This window comes from Cryptomeria japonica, chromosome 9 (assembly GCF_030272615.1).
Source record: "Cryptomeria japonica chromosome 9, Sugi_1.0, whole genome shotgun sequence".
Taxonomy (NCBI): Eukaryota; Viridiplantae; Streptophyta; class Pinopsida; order Cupressales; family Cupressaceae; genus Cryptomeria; species Cryptomeria japonica.
In genome coordinates this window covers 680960621-680981578 of record NC_081413.1, presented here as the reverse complement: position 1 = coordinate 680981578, position 20958 = coordinate 680960621, and positions in this window count along the sequence as shown.

The window sequence follows — 20958 nt, the reverse complement described above, 5'->3', positions numbered from 1 at the left end:
CCCTAACATCATCAACATGCAAAAATTTGTATGCATGGATGAAAAAGAACCATTGGGATTGTCTTCAATAGATTTAAATGGATGTTTTTTAAATTGTGGCCTTGCTCATTCAAAAAATTTGACTACCAAAGGATTATCAATAGAAGAAGACACAATTTTAATAAATTTAGGGTTTAAAGGACGAACACTCTTCGATAAATACATTTTTCTTCTATCAAAATGCACAAGAACTTCTTGTTGGATCTCCTCAAGCCTTTTGATCACCTTGAAATCTAGTTCACCTTGCTCTACAACTTCAACTCTTCACTCACCATGTGAGAAATGATTCATACTTTTCTCCTTTTTGACTTTGCAAACCCTAACTTTAAGTTGAAATAAATGCAACTGTAAAGCTCAACCGGATGTCCTATTCAGCATAATCCATTCCACCGGATTCCAAGGTTGGTATGATGAATTTAAGATAATCATCTCCAAGCATACACAATCAACCTTGATTGATCACATATCTCTTTAGGGTGTTCTACAAGATTTTGCATGAAAATTCCACCCCTAAGGCCAAATGCCTTAGTTACCAAATGAAGATCCTACACTGGATTCAAGTGGAGATCCTCTAGCTTCCTTTGATTCATCTTTTCTGACCCACATCTTCTCATGCTTATTCCTGATCTCTTCTACCTTTGTCTTGCCTACCAGAGCATTCTTGTTCATATTCTTGCTTCTGCAATACTTTGCAATGTGACCGGTTTTGTTGCATGCATGGAAAACAACATTATTCTTCTGAATAGCTCTATTATTGCTTTGATTTCCTCTAGACCTGTATTGATTAGCCATATATCCAAATCTAGTACAAGCATGGCATCTGACATTCTTGAGACTTCTACATTTGATTGACTTATGATCATACTTATTACAATTGTAACATTGATCGGTGAATGATGTGTTATTCTGATTGATTATATTTATACATTGACTTTCCATATGACCAAACTTATTGCAAACAAAACATTTACCATTTAACTTGTGAGCATTAGGCTATCTTACCAGAGGATTCTTTCTCTTCATATGATAAGGCTTTGCATTTCTCTATCTAGAACTAGAGGATTCTCCTTTCTCAAATCTGAGTCCTCATATGTCTTTTCCATGTCTTTGACTTTTCCAGCATCTCATCAAGCCTTGTTGAGCTAGCATTAAATTTGTCTTTGTATTCATTTGCAGTAGCAAGTTCCTCTCTTAGGGAAACAATTTTTTTTCAAGTTCGTGTTCATCATTCATTGATTGTGTCAACTCAAGCTTCAATTGATCATTCTCATAGGTGAGTGGGACTATAGTGATAAGAGATTTGATGGTTGGAAAGATTGCTGCATTTGAATTGAGCGAGTTTGGTGAATCACATGGAAAGTCTGAGACAACATTTAGAGTATTTGTATCTGGAAAAAAAAGTATGATCCTGAAGAATGCAAAATATCTAGATATGAAAGAGAGGGAAGAGAGATTGAAAAGTAAGAAAGATAATTGGATGAGCTTGAAGCATTGATTGCCCAAAGATTGCCTAAGGGAGCCAGTAAGTATAATGGAAAATTTCCTCTGAAATGTTTCTCTTGCAATAAGATAGGACATTTTGCTTCTAGGTGCCTGGAGAGAATGTCTAAATATGATAGGCATGATAGGAATGATAGATATGAGAAGCATGAGAAGTATGAAAATCCTTATAAGCCTAACCATAAGTATAAGCATCAGAAGAACTGTTACTATGTTGTTGATGAAGGTGTTACAGATGAAGAATCAGAAGGAGATGAAGTTGTGTTTATTGATATTAAAGAAGATGGACCGGTACCTGTTGATTCTACAAGCTGCACTATTGAGGAGAAAACTTTAGCTTCAAAAGTTGAAGAGAAAGATGAATGGGTGATTGACAATGGTTGTTCACATCATATGACTGGTGATAAAAGAAAATTTGTGAATATGGAAAGGTATGATGATGGAATAGTAATATTTGGAGATGACAAAGCCTATGTGATTTGTGGTAGAGGCTCTATTTCCTTTGATGGTAAGCATAACATTGATGATGTATTGTATGTTGAAGTTTTGAAGCATAATCTTTTAAGTGTTGGATAGATGGTGCACAAAGGTTATGATTTGCAATTCAAGAATGGAAAATGCAAGATCCTAAATGCCTCTGGTATAGAGATTGCATCTAGAACTACAAATGAAGGTAATATCTTTCATTTGAATGCTGGTGAGAAAAGTTGTTTGATTAATGTGTCATGTTAATTTTGACTCAATGATTAAGATCAGTTCCACTCAAGCTATTAGAGATTTGCCTAAAATTGTTAAGCCTGCTAATTTGGTATGTAAGGAATGTCAAATGGGAAAGCAAGCAAGAATTTCTTTCAAGAGTAAGCAGTATACATCTGATAGATTGCTAGATCTTGTGCATACTGACCTATGCGGACTTATAAACATTATAAGTGTGCAGGATTATAGATATTTCATGTTGTTGATTGATGATTATTCCAGAATGATGTGGGTTATCTTTTTGAAGGAGAAATCAGAAGCATTGGATAAATTCAAGATATTCAAAGAAAAGGTTGAAACTGAGATAGGATTGAAGGTGAAATGTTTGAGATCTAACAGAGGAGGAGAATTTTGTTCCGGCGAGTTTGATTAATTCTATGAGAAGCATGGAATTAGAAGACAATTATCTACTCCTAGAACCCCTCAGCAGAATGGAGTTGTTGAAAGGAAGAACATGACTATCTTGGATGTTGCAAGGACTATGCTGATTGAAGGGAATGTTCCAAAAATCTACTGGAGAGAACCTGTTAACACTGTTGTTTACACATTCAACCATGTACATATAAAAGGTGATACTAGTAAGACTCCTTATGAGCTATGGTTTGGTCATGATCCTACTTTGATATATTTTAAAATTATTGGAAGCATGTGTTATATCAAGAGAGATGACAATATAGGAAAGTTTGATGCGAGAAGTGATGAAGGAATTTTCTTGGGATATTCAACAAAGAGCAACGCCTACCGGTGCTACAATAAGAGACTGAGAAAGATAGTGGAAAGTAAAAATGTGAAAGTTGTTGAGAACCATGGAAAAGAAATCAGAGCATGCAGATATGATGATGATCAGGCTGTTGTCATAAAGAAAATTCAAACAAAAGAATTAAAGCAGAATGATCTAGTAGAGACAATTAATATGGATGTTGTTGTTGCCAGTGAAGAGGTGGAGGAACTTGAAAAATAAAAATAATCATAAGACCCCGAGGTATGTAAGATTGAATCATTCTGAAAACTAGACCATTGGAGATAAAACAAAGGTGTGATGACTAGAACAAGGTTAGTTGTTGAAGAGGTATGCTTGATTTCTAAAATTGAACCTAAAGATGTTGTTGAGGCTTGCAAAGATGAAAATTGGATAAAGGCTATGAAAGAAGAATTAAATCAGATTGAAAAGAAAAACACATGGGAACTTGTGCCTAGACCTAAAGATGAGAATGTGATTGGTACTAAATGGGTATTCAGGAACAAATTGAATTAAGTCGGTGAAGTTGTTAGAAACAAAGAAAGTATACAAAGGATATTCATAGAAAGAAAGAATTGATTATGAGGAGATTTTTGCTTCGGTAGATTGACTTGAAGTTGTTAGATTGTTGCTTGCATATGCTTCCTATAAGGATTTCAAGGTATATCAGATGGATGCCAAGTTAGCTTTTCTGAATGGTGATCTTGAGGAAGAAGTCTACATTAAGCAACCTGATGGATTTTTGTTATCAAATGAAGGAGACATGGTATGCAAATTGAAGAAATCTCTTTATGGATTGAAACATGCCCCTAGAGCCTAGTATGCTAGATTGGATAAGTACTTGCTGAAATTGGGATTTAGTAAAGGTACTGATGATAGTAATTTATATTTCAAGATTGAGAATGATAACATTTTTGAAGTCTTTATTGATGACATTATTTTTGGAGGAGCTGGTGACTTGAGTATGAAGTTTTTCGGTGATACGCAAAAAGAATTTGAGATGTTTATGATTAGAGAAATGAAATTTTAGGAATGCAAATTTCACATACTAGAAAAGGTATTTTTACATCTCAAACTAAATATGTGAAGGAATTGTTGAAGAATTTTGGTTTAGAAGATTCTAAACCATTTGGAACTCCTATGGTGACTGGCTGCAAGTTGTCTAAAAATGATGAATCTCTGAAAGCTAATCAGACCTTGTATAGATCTATGGTTGACGGACTGCTATATCTGACTCAGACTAGACCTGACATTATGCATGATGTGTGCATGACTACTAGATATCAAGTTGATCCGAAAGAGAGTCATGCCACTATTGTAAATAGGATATTTAGATACTTGAAAGGAACTGTGGATTAGGGTTTGTGGTATTTGAGGAATGATGATTTCATGTTATGTTCTTACACTGATGTTGATTGGGCTAGTTATGTTGATGACCAAAAGAGTACCTCTAGTGGTGCATTCTTTTTTAGTAAGAAATTGGTTTCATGGGCAAGTAAGAAACAAGATTCAGTTTCCCTATCTACTGTCGAAGTTGAGTACATTATTGTTGTTAGTAACTGCACTCAAGTAGTTTGGATGAAACAAATGTTGAAGGATATCATAATTATCTATGATGAGCCTATTGTCATATATTGTGATAATTCCAGTGCTATTAATATGTCAAAGAACCCGATTCAACATTCAAAGACTAAATATGTATCAATCAAGTATCATTTCCTGAGAGAAAAAGTCAGTGAAGAGGAAGTGAAGTTAGAATATGTGTCTACAAAGAAACAAATTGCTGATATTTTCACTAAGCTTTTGACTACAAATGCATTTGTCTATTTGAGAGACAAGTTAGGGGTATCTACCCCTCCTGATGGGAACTAGATGCATTAAGTTGCATCAATCCGATGAACCTCACAGTATTATTTTCTTGTCTAGATTGATGAGTTTATGTTGCTCCTCTAGTGGAGTATTCTATTTATGGTTAGTTATATGTTTAATGGGGAGAGAATCATGATCTGTATGTCAAAGGGGGAGAGTTTGGTTTTCTATTTTGAAGACCTTTTTCATTGATGTCAAAGCAGGAGATAAGCATGTGAAAAACTATTTGATCCACTTGATCTTAGGGGGATTCTGTTGGAGATGTTTTCCTTCTTTGCATTGATTGTTTTTTAAATTCATATGTTTCCATCAATGCCAAATGGGGAGATTGTTGGACATTGTTGCTACTAGGATATGTTGTCGTCATTGATGTCAACATATTCCTGTGACTTATTGCAACCACCATTGCAAATTGATTTATTGGGATCGTGGTTTGCTGTATAGAGTATTCCTAGCGTCATTACATCTTTTTGTATTGGATTCAGTGATCTGAGAAGCTTAATTAATCATGTCATATGATCTGGTTTGCAGTTTGATTTTTTTTTTATCAGTGCTTTGCAGAGTTTGGTATTTCCTCTGGTATATTCCATTGTGATCAGATCTTGAGCTGTGATTTTGGGAGATTATTTAGGATGTTCTTGTGTATCTTCATTTCAGATGGTTCATTATTTGGTGATCCACAAGTTATCTTTCTTTGTGATAGTTGTTGCTATTTGAGTGTTCTTGATGTTTAGATGTTCTCGATGAAGATTTGATAAGTGGTGTTGGTGTAGCTGTTGCAAACGATGCTAATGTGCTTGGTGGTGTTTCTTAATTATGTTATTTTTTTTTTTTATGATCCACATTGATCGTTGTGCAAGTTTTTGGTGATTTTCTTGATCCGGTGATGTTCTTCGTGTTATGCGACATTCTTGGTGGTGTAGCATGTTGCGGTTGATCTTGGCAAGATTTCCGGTGGTGCTGCATGTTTGGAGATTTGGTTTAGGTCCATGTTATGTCATGTCTATCATTATATTGGTTTGGTGGTTGATCTTTGTATCTGTAATGTAATTTTGTAATTGTGAGTTGAGGGTTTAGTCGACCTTGTTGTCAAGGTTGATGAATTGTATAAATAGGTGATAAAGTCATGTAATTTGTGTGTTCGCGGTGTGTCTGCATTATTAGAGATTGGAAAAGGTGCGAAAAAGAAAACACATCTTTCGGTAGTGTGATTGAGCAAGGTTTTGGAGGGTTGCAAAGAAGACATATGTGCTTAACTACAACTATCATCGGGCATTTGCAGATGCTATCATTGTAGTTCATCCTTTCTGGGTTGTAGTTTGAATCTATTTGTAAGTTAGTGAGACTTCCCTGAGGGTTGTATCCTTCCAGGTTATTGTATTTTTGAGAAGTGAGCTCTAGGTAGTGAGCCTAAATGCAGGTGCATTCCCCACTGTAATTACATACTATTGCAGAGTATCATCTTATTGTGGGTAGGTTCCCACTATGGTTTTTCTCTTAACCAGGTTTTCCATGTCAAAATCTTGGTGTTGTGTGTTGTGCTATCAATTTGCTTATCTTTTTTGTTGCTACAGTTAATTAGATTTGTATTTATCATTAAGTTTGATAATCCAGTGAAAACTTATTCACCCCCCCTCTTAGTTTTCCTTCATCATTGTTGCTAACAATTGGTATCGGAGAATGCATATATGATGATAATTAGGATGTTCTACCGGTAAACAAATTTTCAAACATATTCTCAAACCACCAGAAGAAAATGCAAGAAAGCAAAGTGTAGGAACACAAGATAATCAACTGCAAAATCATAACACCATAATTTTTACGTGGAAACCTGAAAAGGGAAAAACCACGATGGGATTGGAACCCACAATATTCATATATTATGACCAGGAGTACATATTTATTACAAAAGTGGAATGCACATGCATTCAAGAACACTCCCTAGAGCTCATTGCTCAAATTATAGTATGGAAGTCTCACTAAATTACATATCATTTATAAAGATAACTACAATGATTGAACTCCAAAATAGCATCAAACAATGTCTAGATGAGTTCTGGTCAATTGTAAAAAGTTTGATTGTAATACCTCTACAACTCTGCTTTGTTTTGCTTGTTAGTCAGCTATCAGATCAAGAATGCGCACATGAAATTATGCCAAATAGGTTTCTTGATCACTACTCGCTCATATCATCCCCAAAAAGATCGTCTACATAGGTCATATATATCCGCAATCACAAAATAAAACATTCATCAAGTCGACCATTCATAATATGCAATGTAACGTGTAATTGGGTGTCGGCTTAGACAAAACCTCTAAAACATATGCGGACCAACCAAATGATGTCTAAATGATTTCTACATGTCAACCCTATCATCCCATGCATGAATCTAACCACCAAAATCACCTCAAAGATTCCAAACCAAAAGTGCTTTGCTTATCTTGAAATATGGATGACAGAATACCAAACCACTTCCTCTACGGGTTACCAAAATCCATAACTACCTGATAGAATTTCCAAGGAGAGTTGCCATCAATGACAACCCCGATCCATTATCCATGCATTAGAAACCACCAGATGAGTGTCAATTGCCAACAAATGCCACCATTCTTATCCGTGAAAGAAAAACAAAAATAATAAGACTATTTTGTTACATTTTATCTAAAGTCAAATGACATATAAAAGTTTGTTGATTCTGGATTTTGATTTTTTTTTGTTAGTTATGGCGTTTTAAGCATCAAATCCTTGACCATAGACATGTTTTCTATTGAATTTGCAATAAAAAAATTCTCATGACTTCTAAAAATTTTGTTGCTTTTGGATTAAAAGAAATAGACCATTTAGAAGGTTTAAACCATTTCTCATTTATTTGGCTTTGAGACAATATAATGTAGAGTATAAAGCCATTTAGATTTGTTCCATTTTGAAGCTGCTTACGTATCCTTTTATTTCATTTTTTTTGCCACTTTTGGTTTTATCTCAATAAAATGAAATGATTTTTTTTTGTTTTGGAAACAAAACAACCTATCTACTATGTGTCTGAGAGGAAATTTTATTTATGCATCTTCAGTTTTAGGTGGCCTACAAATTTCTACTTGAACTTAGTAGGATAGACAATTAATGCAATATCATCTATTACAATTTTTATTTCAGAGGAGTTTTGAGTAGCAACATAAATACATGTTTAGAATTTGAAGAATTCAAAGGTATGTAATAATAGCTTTTGTTTCTTTATGCTTCCATGTGTTTAAATTGCTGGAATGCTATTGTAGATGCTAAAATTCAATTGGAATAGCTTTTTCCAACTATGAAAAGATAAGAATTGGGAGGATCTAATATAGAAATTGAATAAATATTTTTTATTTTTCTTCTTATTTTGCATGTTTTATTTTCTGCCAACAAGAAAAAGAGTGGCAAAGAAAGTTTATAGGCCTAATGTTTAATGTCATTGTTTTATCTTTGTTATATTAGCCAACACCATTCATTGAACTTCTTTTTTGTAATGTTTAGTCATTAAAATTTGTATGTCCTACACGCTTTTTATGGTTGTGATAATTTGGTTCAGCTATAAACTTTATTTTAATGGCATCTTTATCTTTTAGATTGATTATAATAATTTAACTGATTTATTATTATTATCCATAGATTGAAATTAATTTATGACTATAATTGATTCAAGGTTTAGAATACTATCTTTTGGTATTGATTCACATTAGTTTTTTAAAATTGATATTTCTCGATGTCTTTTACATAAATTGTATTTATAAAATATAGGCATGCTAGTATATTAATACAAATTAGGAAACTTGAACAAACACTTAATACCTTATACTCTTGACCGCTTACCCACTACACCATGTGATTGCTTTGGGAAGTAGTTCCATGGAGCCCATTTCATCAACTATTTTTACAGATTAGGGGTTCCATAAGATGATTTTTTATTTATTTATTTTTGCTATAGGAGAAATTAGGAACTTATGTAGGCAAATAGGAATCCTAACATTTTAGATTTTAGATATTTAAGGGGTGCCTTTAGTGGTGCGTTAGAAATTTCACTCACCAACTTAGGATTCTAACTCACCAACTTAGGAGATTTCATTGTCATGCCATTCATTGCTAATTTTTAAATTTTGACTAAATTTTTTTTAAATATATTTGTTCTTTCAATTTTACCATTATTTATCCCTTTTAACTAAATTTATAATTTTCCAAAACTTAACATTTTAAGCTACTATAAAATTTAAGAAACCACCTGATGCTCTGCAAAATGGACAAGGTTAGACCAAAAACTTGTGGTCGTATAACACACAAAAATAAAAAGCAAAAACAAACATTAGTGTCAATCAACCAAAAACTAGTCTAAGCAGGCATATCAAAAGAGACACTAAAAACATGATAAAATATTTAACTATAGAAGCAAATACAACAAGGCATCTCCAAATGCCTTCTAACATGCTCTTAGCTCCTTATCCCTTGTTCCTCTCCTCTCCAAGTTCCAAATTAGTGTAGCTCTCAACAACTTTTTGCACTATGGATGTCTTATGGAGATTCAAGATTGAAAATGCTTATAAACTTATGCTATGCAAGTGTAAAATAAGCTAAATATGAGATGCTATGAAATGAACTAAGATTTATTTTAGTCCAAAATAATAATATATTAGTGATTTTATGCTAAAAGGCTCTCTAAAATTGACTATAGATTAAATGCATACAAGTTTTCAGGATCTCGATTATGAAGAAATGAGCTCTATTTATAGGTAAAATGGGGCAATGGATGGTTGAGATTGAGTAATCTCAACAAGGGTCAGGATTGAATGATATTCAATCCATGTGAGGGCTTTCAACCCAATCCCAGGATGACAAGCGTCAACATGAGATAGGTTGAGAGGAGAGGGAATAAGCATTAAATGTTTGACATGACTTGAGAGTTAACTTGGGAGTTAAGGTCAAGATTGGGTTGAGTGAATAAATTCATTATCCAAAGAATAATGATTTTATCCAATGGATAAACTCATTATCCAAAGAATAATGATTTTATCCAATGGATAAACTCTTGTGCAAAGGTAAAAGGGATAACCATGGTCAAAGCAATAAATGCTTGAGGAGACACATGAGTCACATGAGGGTTAAGTTAGGGGTCAAAGTCCCTAACCATGGGTGCAAGTGGAATTAACCATAAATGGTCATGTAAGAGCCATTAGTGGTTTGGAAGACTTTAGGGGTTAATTTGTTGAACACTCAAAGCATTTAATGTTTTTCAAAGACTTTTGAAGTATTTGAGAAGTGACTCCAAGTTGCTTAGGAATGTGACAATAATTAGGGGATGGATTAGGCTAATTAAGAAGGGCTTAGAAGAATCTAGAAGGGGGTTAGGATTGCAAGTGGGTTTGATGGGTGAGGGAAAATAGGATTTATTTAAAATAAAATTCATTTATTTCAATAAATAGGTGCAAGTTGCATTTTTAGGAAAATGCAAGTGGGGGGATTTAACGATTTAAATAAATATTTTATTTAATTTATTTAAAAGAGGAAAGGGGATTAAATTGAATAAATAGGATTTATTTATTTAATTGATTGTGAATTTGGTTTAATGAATTAATTAAAATAAATTGAATAATTTATTTAATTAATAGGAGAATGTTTTGAAGATGAATTAATTAAATATTAATTTAATTAACTGATGGCTAGTGGGTTTTAATCAAATAAATAGCAAATATTCATTTAATTACACTGGACAGATTTATGTGACTACATTTGCCCCTCTTTGAGACGGTGCGGTTTATCGTGTCGTTTTAAAGAAAGAAAAATAGGTGTGAAGAAATGCCCCATAAATGTTGATTTAATGGGTTGCATGCCTCCTCGAGAGATGGGCTGAATTTTTTTGAAAAATTGAGCGATCTCTCAAAAAAGAATGAAAATTGGCAGGGTGGTAAAAGAGAAGATTTTAGCAATACTGGTGAAAAATAGAAGAAATCGGAGATAAAATGAAGAAATGGGAGGCTCAGGAAGTTCACGGGGACCACGGCGGTGAGCGGGGCAAAATTAGGGTTACAACGAAGGGTATATATGGGGGGAAAGGGATGAAAACAGGCTCATTTGCATTCGCGTCCATAGTGAATTTTGAGCTCTAGGAGTGACCTTTTGGAAGAGCAAGCAACAGTTAGGATGTTGGTTCCCATAGCAGAGCACTGATTAGAGCGATTCTGACGATTCCAACAACCAGACGACTACGAACCAGCGGTATGTGAATTTCAATTTTTGAATTTCATGTATTTTTGATATGTTTTTTGCTGAGTCCAAGTTGAGTCAACACAATAGCGCTAGAATTGTGTTTTGGTGCTATTGTCAACTAAATTAGCGCTATTGTGCCGCTATAGAGCTATTGCATAGTGGTTTTAGCATTGTTGTCAAAAGTTGTGCTATTGCATAGTTGCTTTAGCGCTTTTGTTTGTTTAGCGCTATTGAGTAGTTGATTGAGCGCTTTTGTTGTTAAGTGGCACTATTGCATAGTCAATGTAGCGCTATTGTTGGTTTAGCGCTATTACATAGTTGGGTTAGCGCTTTTGCAAGCATATTAGCACTGTTGTGTGCAAAATAGCGCTTTTGTTAAGAAAATAGATGCCCCAGTGTGTGTGAACAAGAACCTCCCGATGCCAATGATGGATGGATGGAGAGGTGAGGTGAGAGTTGTTTTGAACCATAGCAGCCCTGATAAGACTTAGGTCATTAGGATAAATGTCTGTTGTAGTCTAGGTGTGCCATGATTGCTTACTTGTTGAGACCCAAAGATACTTGATCAAAGTATTTGTTGATAGTCTAGGTTTAAACTTAAGAAAGTTTGAAACAAAATAACTAATGATGATGGTTGATGCACGTGTGTAGGAGGATCTTCGTGTCTTACATATGCGCGAGAGGCATCCCTCCACACAAATGTCGTGTGATCGATTGACAGAGGCCGAGGTGGATTGCATTGCAGTGACAGGCCTGTATGATGCTATGTATATGCCCGTGATTCGGACCAATCGTGGCTTGATTACAGCATTGGTAGGGCGATGGCATAGTGATACATGCACGTCTCACTTGGCACAGGGGGAGATGACAGTTACACTGGAGGATGTATGGCGCATCCTGCACATTCCCATTCGAGGAGAGCTGGTGAAGTATGACCAAGTGTGGGGGACATTAGCAGTGCAGAGATTTTTTGAGAAGGATGTCTACATTGATGATGGATCGATAGCCTGAGGGGATATAGCAACTTTGTATGAGCCATTACCATCAATGCTATCAGAGATTGTTGGGGGACTACTTTGTCCAACTAGATGATCGCATGGACTTGCCATTGGTTGGGGTCAGGTGATCAAGCAGATGATTATAGAGGGGACCCGGTTTGTATGGGGATCGTGCGTGCTATTGCACTTATATCGGGATCTACATGAGGTAGCATATCGAGGGAGGGGCTCATTGGGAGTGGGGATCACTTTGCTACATATTTGGGCATGGGAGCACTTATCAGCTACTCGACCAATTAGTCTGAGATTCCGAGCAGTGGACTAGCCATATGTATACATGTATGGAGGGATGATGAGTCAGCCCCACCTGGGGAAGTTAGAGTGGTGGTGGCGGGCACTGGATGACTTGGATACAGTGATCTGGAGGTCGTACATTGAGTGTGAGTCATGGGAGGATGATGCTGAGGCATTGCCATATGTGTTCATGAAACGATAACTCATTGGTAGGATAGCCTACAATATGGAGAGACAGCTTCCTAGCAGAGTATTGAGACAGTTTGGGCGGCAACAGGGATTGCCTAGCGGATCAGGAGAGTATGCACAGGTGGTACGAGAGAGGTACTTATGGGGACCAGTGTTACCGTATGATTAGGCACTAGTAGAGTTTCACATGCTACAAGCGATACCAGGGCATATGAGGTCGAGGGTGGTAGATGCAGGGGTGTCAGAGGAGTACACTCAATATATTGCGGCACATCCGATTCCGCGGATATCGAATCCAGTAGAGCTGATTCCAGATTTTGAGGAGGATAGGGGATAGAGACGGAGGAGGAGAGGAGGTCACGGAGTAGTAGGTGGATGAGGGAGAGGGGATGGTGGTGGTGGGGATGGAGGAGGGGGTGGGGGTTTTGGAGGAGGTGGTGGATTCGGAGGTGGAGGTGGAGGTGGGGGTGGTGGATGATTACAGCAGAGAGGGAGAGGTGGGCAGCTATTGCGGCTATCTCAGGGACCTTTGATGTAGGGAGGCATGAGACTAGGTGGCAGGGATGTAAGTGAGGGACAGGCACCGATGGATACCGAGGAGGGAGCCACTGGAGAGGCACCTATGGAGATGGGGGAGGGAGCTACAAGTGGAGATCTGTGGGACCATATGATACTATATTTGTAGACACGGCTCGAGGACATCGAGGAAGAGGTGGCAGCTAGAGATGTGCAGTTGTTTGCACGAGAGTCAGAATTGACCGTAGTGCTGCAGGAGAGGGATGATGCAGTCGAGAGATTAGAAGAGCTATAGGAGAGAGTCTGGGTTGGAGTAGGAGCATAGGGTCCTACTGGGGAGGTGATGAGGGAGATTCAACGAGCATGGACTAAGATAGAGTATTGGTGGAGGTTATATGAGCAGGTGGTGCCAGCTAGTCAGCGAGCACTGAGCTATTCCCAGATGCAGCGGACAAGATCAGAGCGATCTCAGAGGATGCAGAGCAGTGGGGGTGTGATGGGTCCTCCACAGTGAGATAGATCAGGTGGTGCAGGGGGGAGTGGGGGAGCAGGTGGTGATGATGATGCAGCATCCAGTCAAAGTGGCATCTGAAAGAGCATTTTGTATGTTTTGATATTGTCATTTTGGACTGTACCTTGGATGGCTCTTGGTAGCCGATATTTTGGACTTCATTGTACTTTGATACGTGTATGTTTTTGGTGATATGATATGATGTATGAGGAGATCCCATATTTTTGTGATGATATGCATGTTGATGATATGTATGGATGCTTATACAGGATGATGATCTTATGATTTTATGCTTAGATGGATAGTTGTATGTATGAATCGATGAGATGATTCCTATATGCGTGTTTTCATAATTTATTCTTACATGATGTTTTATTATCTATGTTGTAGGAATATGATGCTAACATGTGAATGTAGGTTGATATGGATGATTTGTTAATGTCATGCCTTATATGTGTAATGTCATGACGCTGATGTATGCATTTTTAAATGATGATTATGATGGTATAGATAGTATCTTGTACTTTATATTGATACAATGATGAGATAATGATATGCAATGATGTTAATGTAATGTGGTGAATGATTGATTTCTTTATGTAAATGCATTGAGATGGTTTTTTAGATGAATGTAATATGGATAAACAAATGTAAAGTACAAATGTTTAAATGATGATTTCTAAATGAATGCATATGTATAATTTATGAACCAATGTTGAGGCAAATGGTTTTATTATGATTCTAAATGAAAAATATGATGAAGTAAAATGATAATGTAATGATAATGCAACTCATGGGTAATGAATAACTACACCTTAATGCAATTAAAAAGGAGAATGGATGTATTTTAATGAATCCTAAATGAAATGAATGAGTATAAGAAGATACTAGATGTATAGATGAATGCACTTAACTAATGGATAGGTATATGAATGCATGCAACTATGGGAATCTAAACAAATGTAGGGTAAATAAGTTTAAATGATAATAAATGATGAGTTGTAAATGATACTAAATAAATGCATAGTAATGGCTAATAATGATAATAAATGTAACGAAGGACAATTTTATCCTATAAATGAATCTAAATGTCATGATTATGCAAAGATGAAATGATATAATGAGACTAATGCCAATAAATGATAATGAACTATATGCAGTTAAATGCAACTAAATGAAATGCACTCGATGCAAATGCAACTAAATGTAATGATGAAGATGTGATTATGATAGATGAATGCAAGGTTGTGTGAACTTTGCATGATGCACTGATGATGTATCAAAGTACTTTGTCGTGATTGTATCCAAGACCAACTCAGTATTCCATAAATTCTTATATTAATCTTGTTTACAGTTGCATACAAAACCATGCATATGAATAATGAATGATTAAATGGATGGGTGATATGCAACGGAATGCAGTATAAATAGATGAGATGGAATGACGATCCATAGTGCTTTATTTTTATCATTGAGCTTTAAAATGTTGTAAGAAAATACAAGCAACTTGACATAATGATTCAAGATGACTTGAGTATTCCTTACATGGATTTTGATATAGCAAGTTAATACAAGCAACTTGATATAATGGATCAAGTTGACCTGAGTATTGCTTGTAGAACAGACAAGGATTATCTCCTTTTATGCATGACTTGGAACGTGCTCCTTGATCTTTTGTCGATCATATCCTGGGACAAGTTCATACCGTAGTAAGAGATAAACCATTATCGAGTTTTGATGAGGCAGTAGGAACCAAAGATGGAGCATTGTACCTGCAAACAAACAATATAAATAAAGAATAAAGAATATGGACCCTCGATAATGGTTCATGCTCATATGGTCGAGGTATATGCTATAGTCAGCAAGCCATAGTGATCCATGACTGTATTTTGCATATGATCATATAACTTAGTGAACTTCCCCCGTAGACACCATTAGTACATGCCCTAGAATGTCATCGAAATAATTTGCAGAAGATATACAAACAATGTTGTAGGAACCATCCTGGCCACTCTAATCACTTGTGGATATCCCGGAGTAGCATAGGAACCTGATATATATAGATGCATGAATAACCTACAAATCAACCAAGTATTTGATAATTTAAACAAAATTTTCTTGTCAAAGAAAATGTCATCTTGTCTTTGTTTTGGTAAGGAAGGATGCATCCTTGTTAAGACAGTTGGTGTGTCGATGTTGATTGTTTGGTTGATTTGATAAGTGGTCATCATTTGAGTATTTCACAATGTTTGTTGATATCTGCTTGGATCATATGTACAAAGTGTTGCCATGTTTTTGATTGATTTTTGATGTTTTCTAATGTTTTGGTATTTTGATTATTGTTTTTTTTTTTATGTTTTTTGTATTTTGTGAGATAGTTTTGAATGTTTTTGGGATTTTGTGAGACAATTTTGAATGAAGAACTCAATGAATCACAAGTAATGCAGAATCCATTTCCATCAATAGGTTAAGGGCATTGCCCCTAGTTTAGACATGACTATGAAAAAGTAGGATGCAAGACGCACGAAGTACTATCCTAGATTTGCAGATCAATTACAAGCCATGGGTTGGACGAATGGATGAATGGATGAATGGAATGTGATCACAACAAGTCTGAAAGACAAGGGAGCAATAACCTTTACGAGTGGCACCTTTTTGCTAGGTTTTCACCATCGCACTTACCCAAGGTGCCATTGGAGTGGTTGTTCACTGTTTGGATGCATGATTTTTCTTGACTATTTTGATTTTTTTGTATTTTCTTCAGGACATTTATCTAAATTTTTTTTGGTGTTTTTCTGGTATGTATGGGAGCCTGATGCCCAGTGCAGCTCATGTATAAAACCGTTTGAGGTGCATGCTATTAATCAGATCTGCTAGCGGTTCTCCTTCTGAAGTAGCCAACTTATATGCCCCGGACCCAAATACAGCAGTGATAACATATGGCCCTAGCCAATTTGATTCAAACTTTCCCTGATGTTCTCGGTTGGGTTGGTTACAAGGATTCTCTCGAAGAACAAGATCACCTACCTCGAATGTGCGAGGTCTAACTCGATGATTATAGCTTTTGCTCATGCGCTGCTGATAGGCTTTGAGGTGATTGTATGCAGCTTGTCGTTTCTCATCAAGTAGCTCTAAGTCCTGAAGACGTGATACTTTGTAGGCTTCATCATCTCTAAGATTATGCAAGGAAACCCGTAGTGATGGTATCTCAACTTCAATAGGAAGGATAGCTTCTACACCATAGACCAGTGAGTAGGGAGTTGCGCCTGTAGGGGTTCAAATGCTAGTTTGATATGCCCATAGTGTTGGATTTAATTGAACATGCCAATCATGGCCCGCATCATTGACTGTCTTTTTGAGGATTCTCAATATGTTCTTATTCGATGCTTCGGCCTGACCATTGCCTTGTGGGTAATAGGGAGTGGAAAAGCGGTGTTGGATGTGAAACTTCTCACAGAGCTCACAGACATTCTGATTTTTGAAAGGTCGTTATCTGTGATGATGGACATGGGTACACCATACCAGCAGATGATGTAATTAAGGATGAATGAGGCGATCTGCTTGCCGGTGACTTGGGTAAGTGGAACAACTTTGATCCACTTTGTGAAGTATTTTGTAGCGGTAATGATGAACTTGTGGCCGTTGGATGAAGATGGATGGATTTTACCCACAAGGTCAAGTCCCCATTAACAAAAGGGCCATGGTGTCATGATTGGTTGCAATTCCTATGCTGGTGCATGTATCAAGTCTCCATGAACTTGACATTTCTTGCATTTTCTGACAAAGTAGTAGGAGTCTTTTTCCATGGATGGCCAATAGTATCCAGTGCATATGATCTTCTTTGCTAGGGACGGGCTGCTTGCGTGAGTTCCACAAATTCCTTCATGTACCTCTTCCAAGACCTTTGTTATCTCATCCTGTTCTAGACATCGAAGGAGAGTACCATCAAGACTGCGTCGGTATAGGGTTTCAGCAATAATGGTATATCGAGGGGTTTGGCAAATGAAGGTTTTACGTTGGTTATTCGATTGGTTAGAAGGAAGTGTGTGATCGCGGAGGTAGGTGTCGAACTCACCATACCATGGGGATTCAGAATCGACAAGGCGACATATCATCTCGGATTCGGGGATATCATAAGCAGGAATCCAAAGCTGTTCAACCAAGAACTCGTAGCATGTTGAATTTTGTGGAAGATCTAGGAGAGATGCAATGGTAGCCATAGCGTCAGCAGCTCGATTCTGATCTCTCGGTATCTGCTCAAAGGTTATAGTAGTAAATGATGCCTTTAATTTGTCCACCATTTGTTTGTATGGCATGAGTTTGTCATCCTTGGTTTGATATTCATCTGTTGCTTGTCAAATGACTAGTTGGGAGTCGCCATATACTTGTATTTCTTGTAACTTCCATTGTATGGCTAGCCCGAGTCCTGTGATCAAGGCCTCATATTCAGCTATGTTGTTTGTACATGGAAATGTAAGCCTGTAAGACTTTGGAATGATGTCACCTTGAGGTGTGATAAACAAAATGCCTGCCCTCGAGCCATGCCTAGTGTATGAATCATCAAAGTATAATTTCCATGGTTGTGTTGTTGTGATCATGAATATCTCTTCATCTAGAAAATCGGAAATGAGAGGATGATCGCCTATGAGTGGTGCATCGGCCAACTAATCTGCAATAACTTGTCCTTTGATAGCCTTACGGTCCACATACTCAATGTCAAATTCACTTAGAATCATCACCCATTTGGCCAAGCGGCCTGCCAATGCTACTTTGCCGAGTAAGTACTTGAGTGGATCAATTTTTGCAATGAGTTGTACTTTATGTGTCAATAGATAGTGCCTCAGTTTAGTGGCTGCCAAGATTACTGCTAGGCAAGCTCGCTCAATAGGGGTGTAATTGACTTCATAGCCAACTAGTGTGCGAGAGATGTAGTAAACAACACACTCTTTCCCTTTTGTATTATGTTGTGCCAGTAGCACACCCAATGCTATACTTGTTGCTGAAATATAGAGTAATAGAGGTCTTCTCGGATTTGGTAGGATCAACAATGGTGTATTCATGAGATAGTCTCTAAGCATTTGGAATTCTTGCTAGCATCTGGCATCCCATTGAAAGCGGACATTTTTATGTAATAGGTGTGTAAAGAGGTGACACTTATCTACCAGTTGTGCAATGAATCTTCAAATGGATTGTAGCCGCCCTTGTAATGTCCTTAGCTAACTGATGTTCTTTGGAGGTGGCATGTCCATGATTGCTTTGACCTTTGTAGGATCGACCTCAATGCCTTTGCTTGAGACAATGTATCCTAGAAGCTTCCTTGAGGTTACTCTGAAGACACATTTCTTTGGGTTGAGGCGAACATGATATTGTTACAGTCTGTCAAAGATTTTCTCTAATATTTCCAGATGACCTTCTCTTGTGAGTGATTTTGCCAGTAAGTCATCAACATAATCTTCCAATATGGTATGCATCATGTCATGGAAAATGGTGGTCGTTTCTCTTTGATAGGTTGCTCCTGCATTCTTTAGACCAAAAGACATTACATTCCAGTAGTATGTTCCCCATGGACATATGAAGGTCGTCGTATATTGATCCTCTGGTGCGATTTTTATTTGGTTGTACCCTGAAAATCCATCCATGATTGAAAGCATGACATGTCCTGCTGTTAGGTCCACTATTATGTCGATGTTTGGTAGGGGGAAGTCATCTTTAGGACATGCCTTGTTCAGATCTCTGAAGTCAGTACAGATACAGATGCCCCCATTTGGTTTGCCAACAAGCACAATGTTGGATATCCAGTCTGCATAATCAATTGGTTGAATGAAACCAACATTTAGGAGTTTCTTAAGTTCTACTTTGACTAATACTGCAATATGAGGATGCATCTTACGAAGCTTCTACTTGATAGGCTTAGCTCCTTCTGCTATGATGAGATGATGCATGACTAAATCAAGATCAAGACCAGGCATGTTTGCATAGGACCATGCAAAGTTAATCTAGCATTGTTGGAAGAATTCGATAAACTTAGGTTGTTCCTCTGGAGTTAAAAGAGATGCCAGATGTATGTGGTGAGGAGTTTCAGGAGTCCCCACGTTGTATTCTTTTGTTTCCTCCATAAGGATTGTTGACCGTTCCTGCTGTGTACTAGAGGGGAGAATGTCAAACATTTCATCCTCAGGCACCTCAGAGAGGTTTTCACTGTTGGATACGCTCTTTCTTTTTACTTTTGTGGGATCAAACAGTGCCACAGTGTGGTTTTCACTGGAAGATCCATGTTTTATTGTTATATTTTTGTAGCTGAAAGGTTTGGCATCCACCCCAAAGTATGTTGTGCTATTAAGTTCAATGGTGAATCTAGCTTTATGATCCCCGCTTGGTATGTTATCCCGTAGTTCCAAAAAGTCAATGATCGCCTCATCATTTTGGAAGTGGTCAAGGCATGGGGGATTAGGTTGGTTCCATTCGATGAGTTCAGGATGGATAATGGGCATTACTTCATCGATTAGGTTAAGTTTGTTAGATGTGTCAGTGAGGGTTAAGACGTTGTGGTGAAGGTCATTGATGATACTCTCCCTGTCAGAATCAGGCATAGGATGTGACGTAGGGTCTGTGGAAGATGTTTCCAATTCAGGAACCTAGTAGGTCTTTATCTGTGCTTCTTCGTAAATAGGAATGTCCTTACAAGGTGGAGGTTGTGATGTGTCTCCTCGTCTGAAGTATTAAGCTATACAGAATCAAATTCCCACTCGTGTGAGTCAGTTTCTGAGTCACTTTCCAGTAGCCGATTACTATACCATACTAGGATATCCTTTGAGTTAAACACTGCAGGTGTGATCAGCTTATGTACCATTGTAGATAAAATGATCAGTGCTGCAGGAAGAATTATGGGAATCAAAGAATCCAATACAGAGAGTATGGGTAGTGTTGAATTTGTTGCTTCTGCTGGAATTGTCAATGTTGTCGATACTGCTGGGAATTCTGATATAGTTGCCACTACTAAGGGTGTTATTGATGTTATTGCTATTGTTGATGGGGTTGCTAGTTTGATTGGTGGGATGATTGGTACTGCAGATGGTTTTGCTAGGATTTTTACCCTCATTGGGGCAGTTGCTATGGTGTTTGATGTTGCTTTTATAATGAAAAGTGGCCTCTTTGTAGTAGGTTGATATAGAGGTTTGTTGGGTTTCCCTTTAAATCGGAGCTTAGGAAGGATCTCCTTTTGAAAGCCTAGGCCAGTGTTATCTTTGGGCTTTAATTCCGGCTACAGTGGTTCATGTCATCCTTGCTTGCAAGGTCCCAAGGCGCTTTGACCATC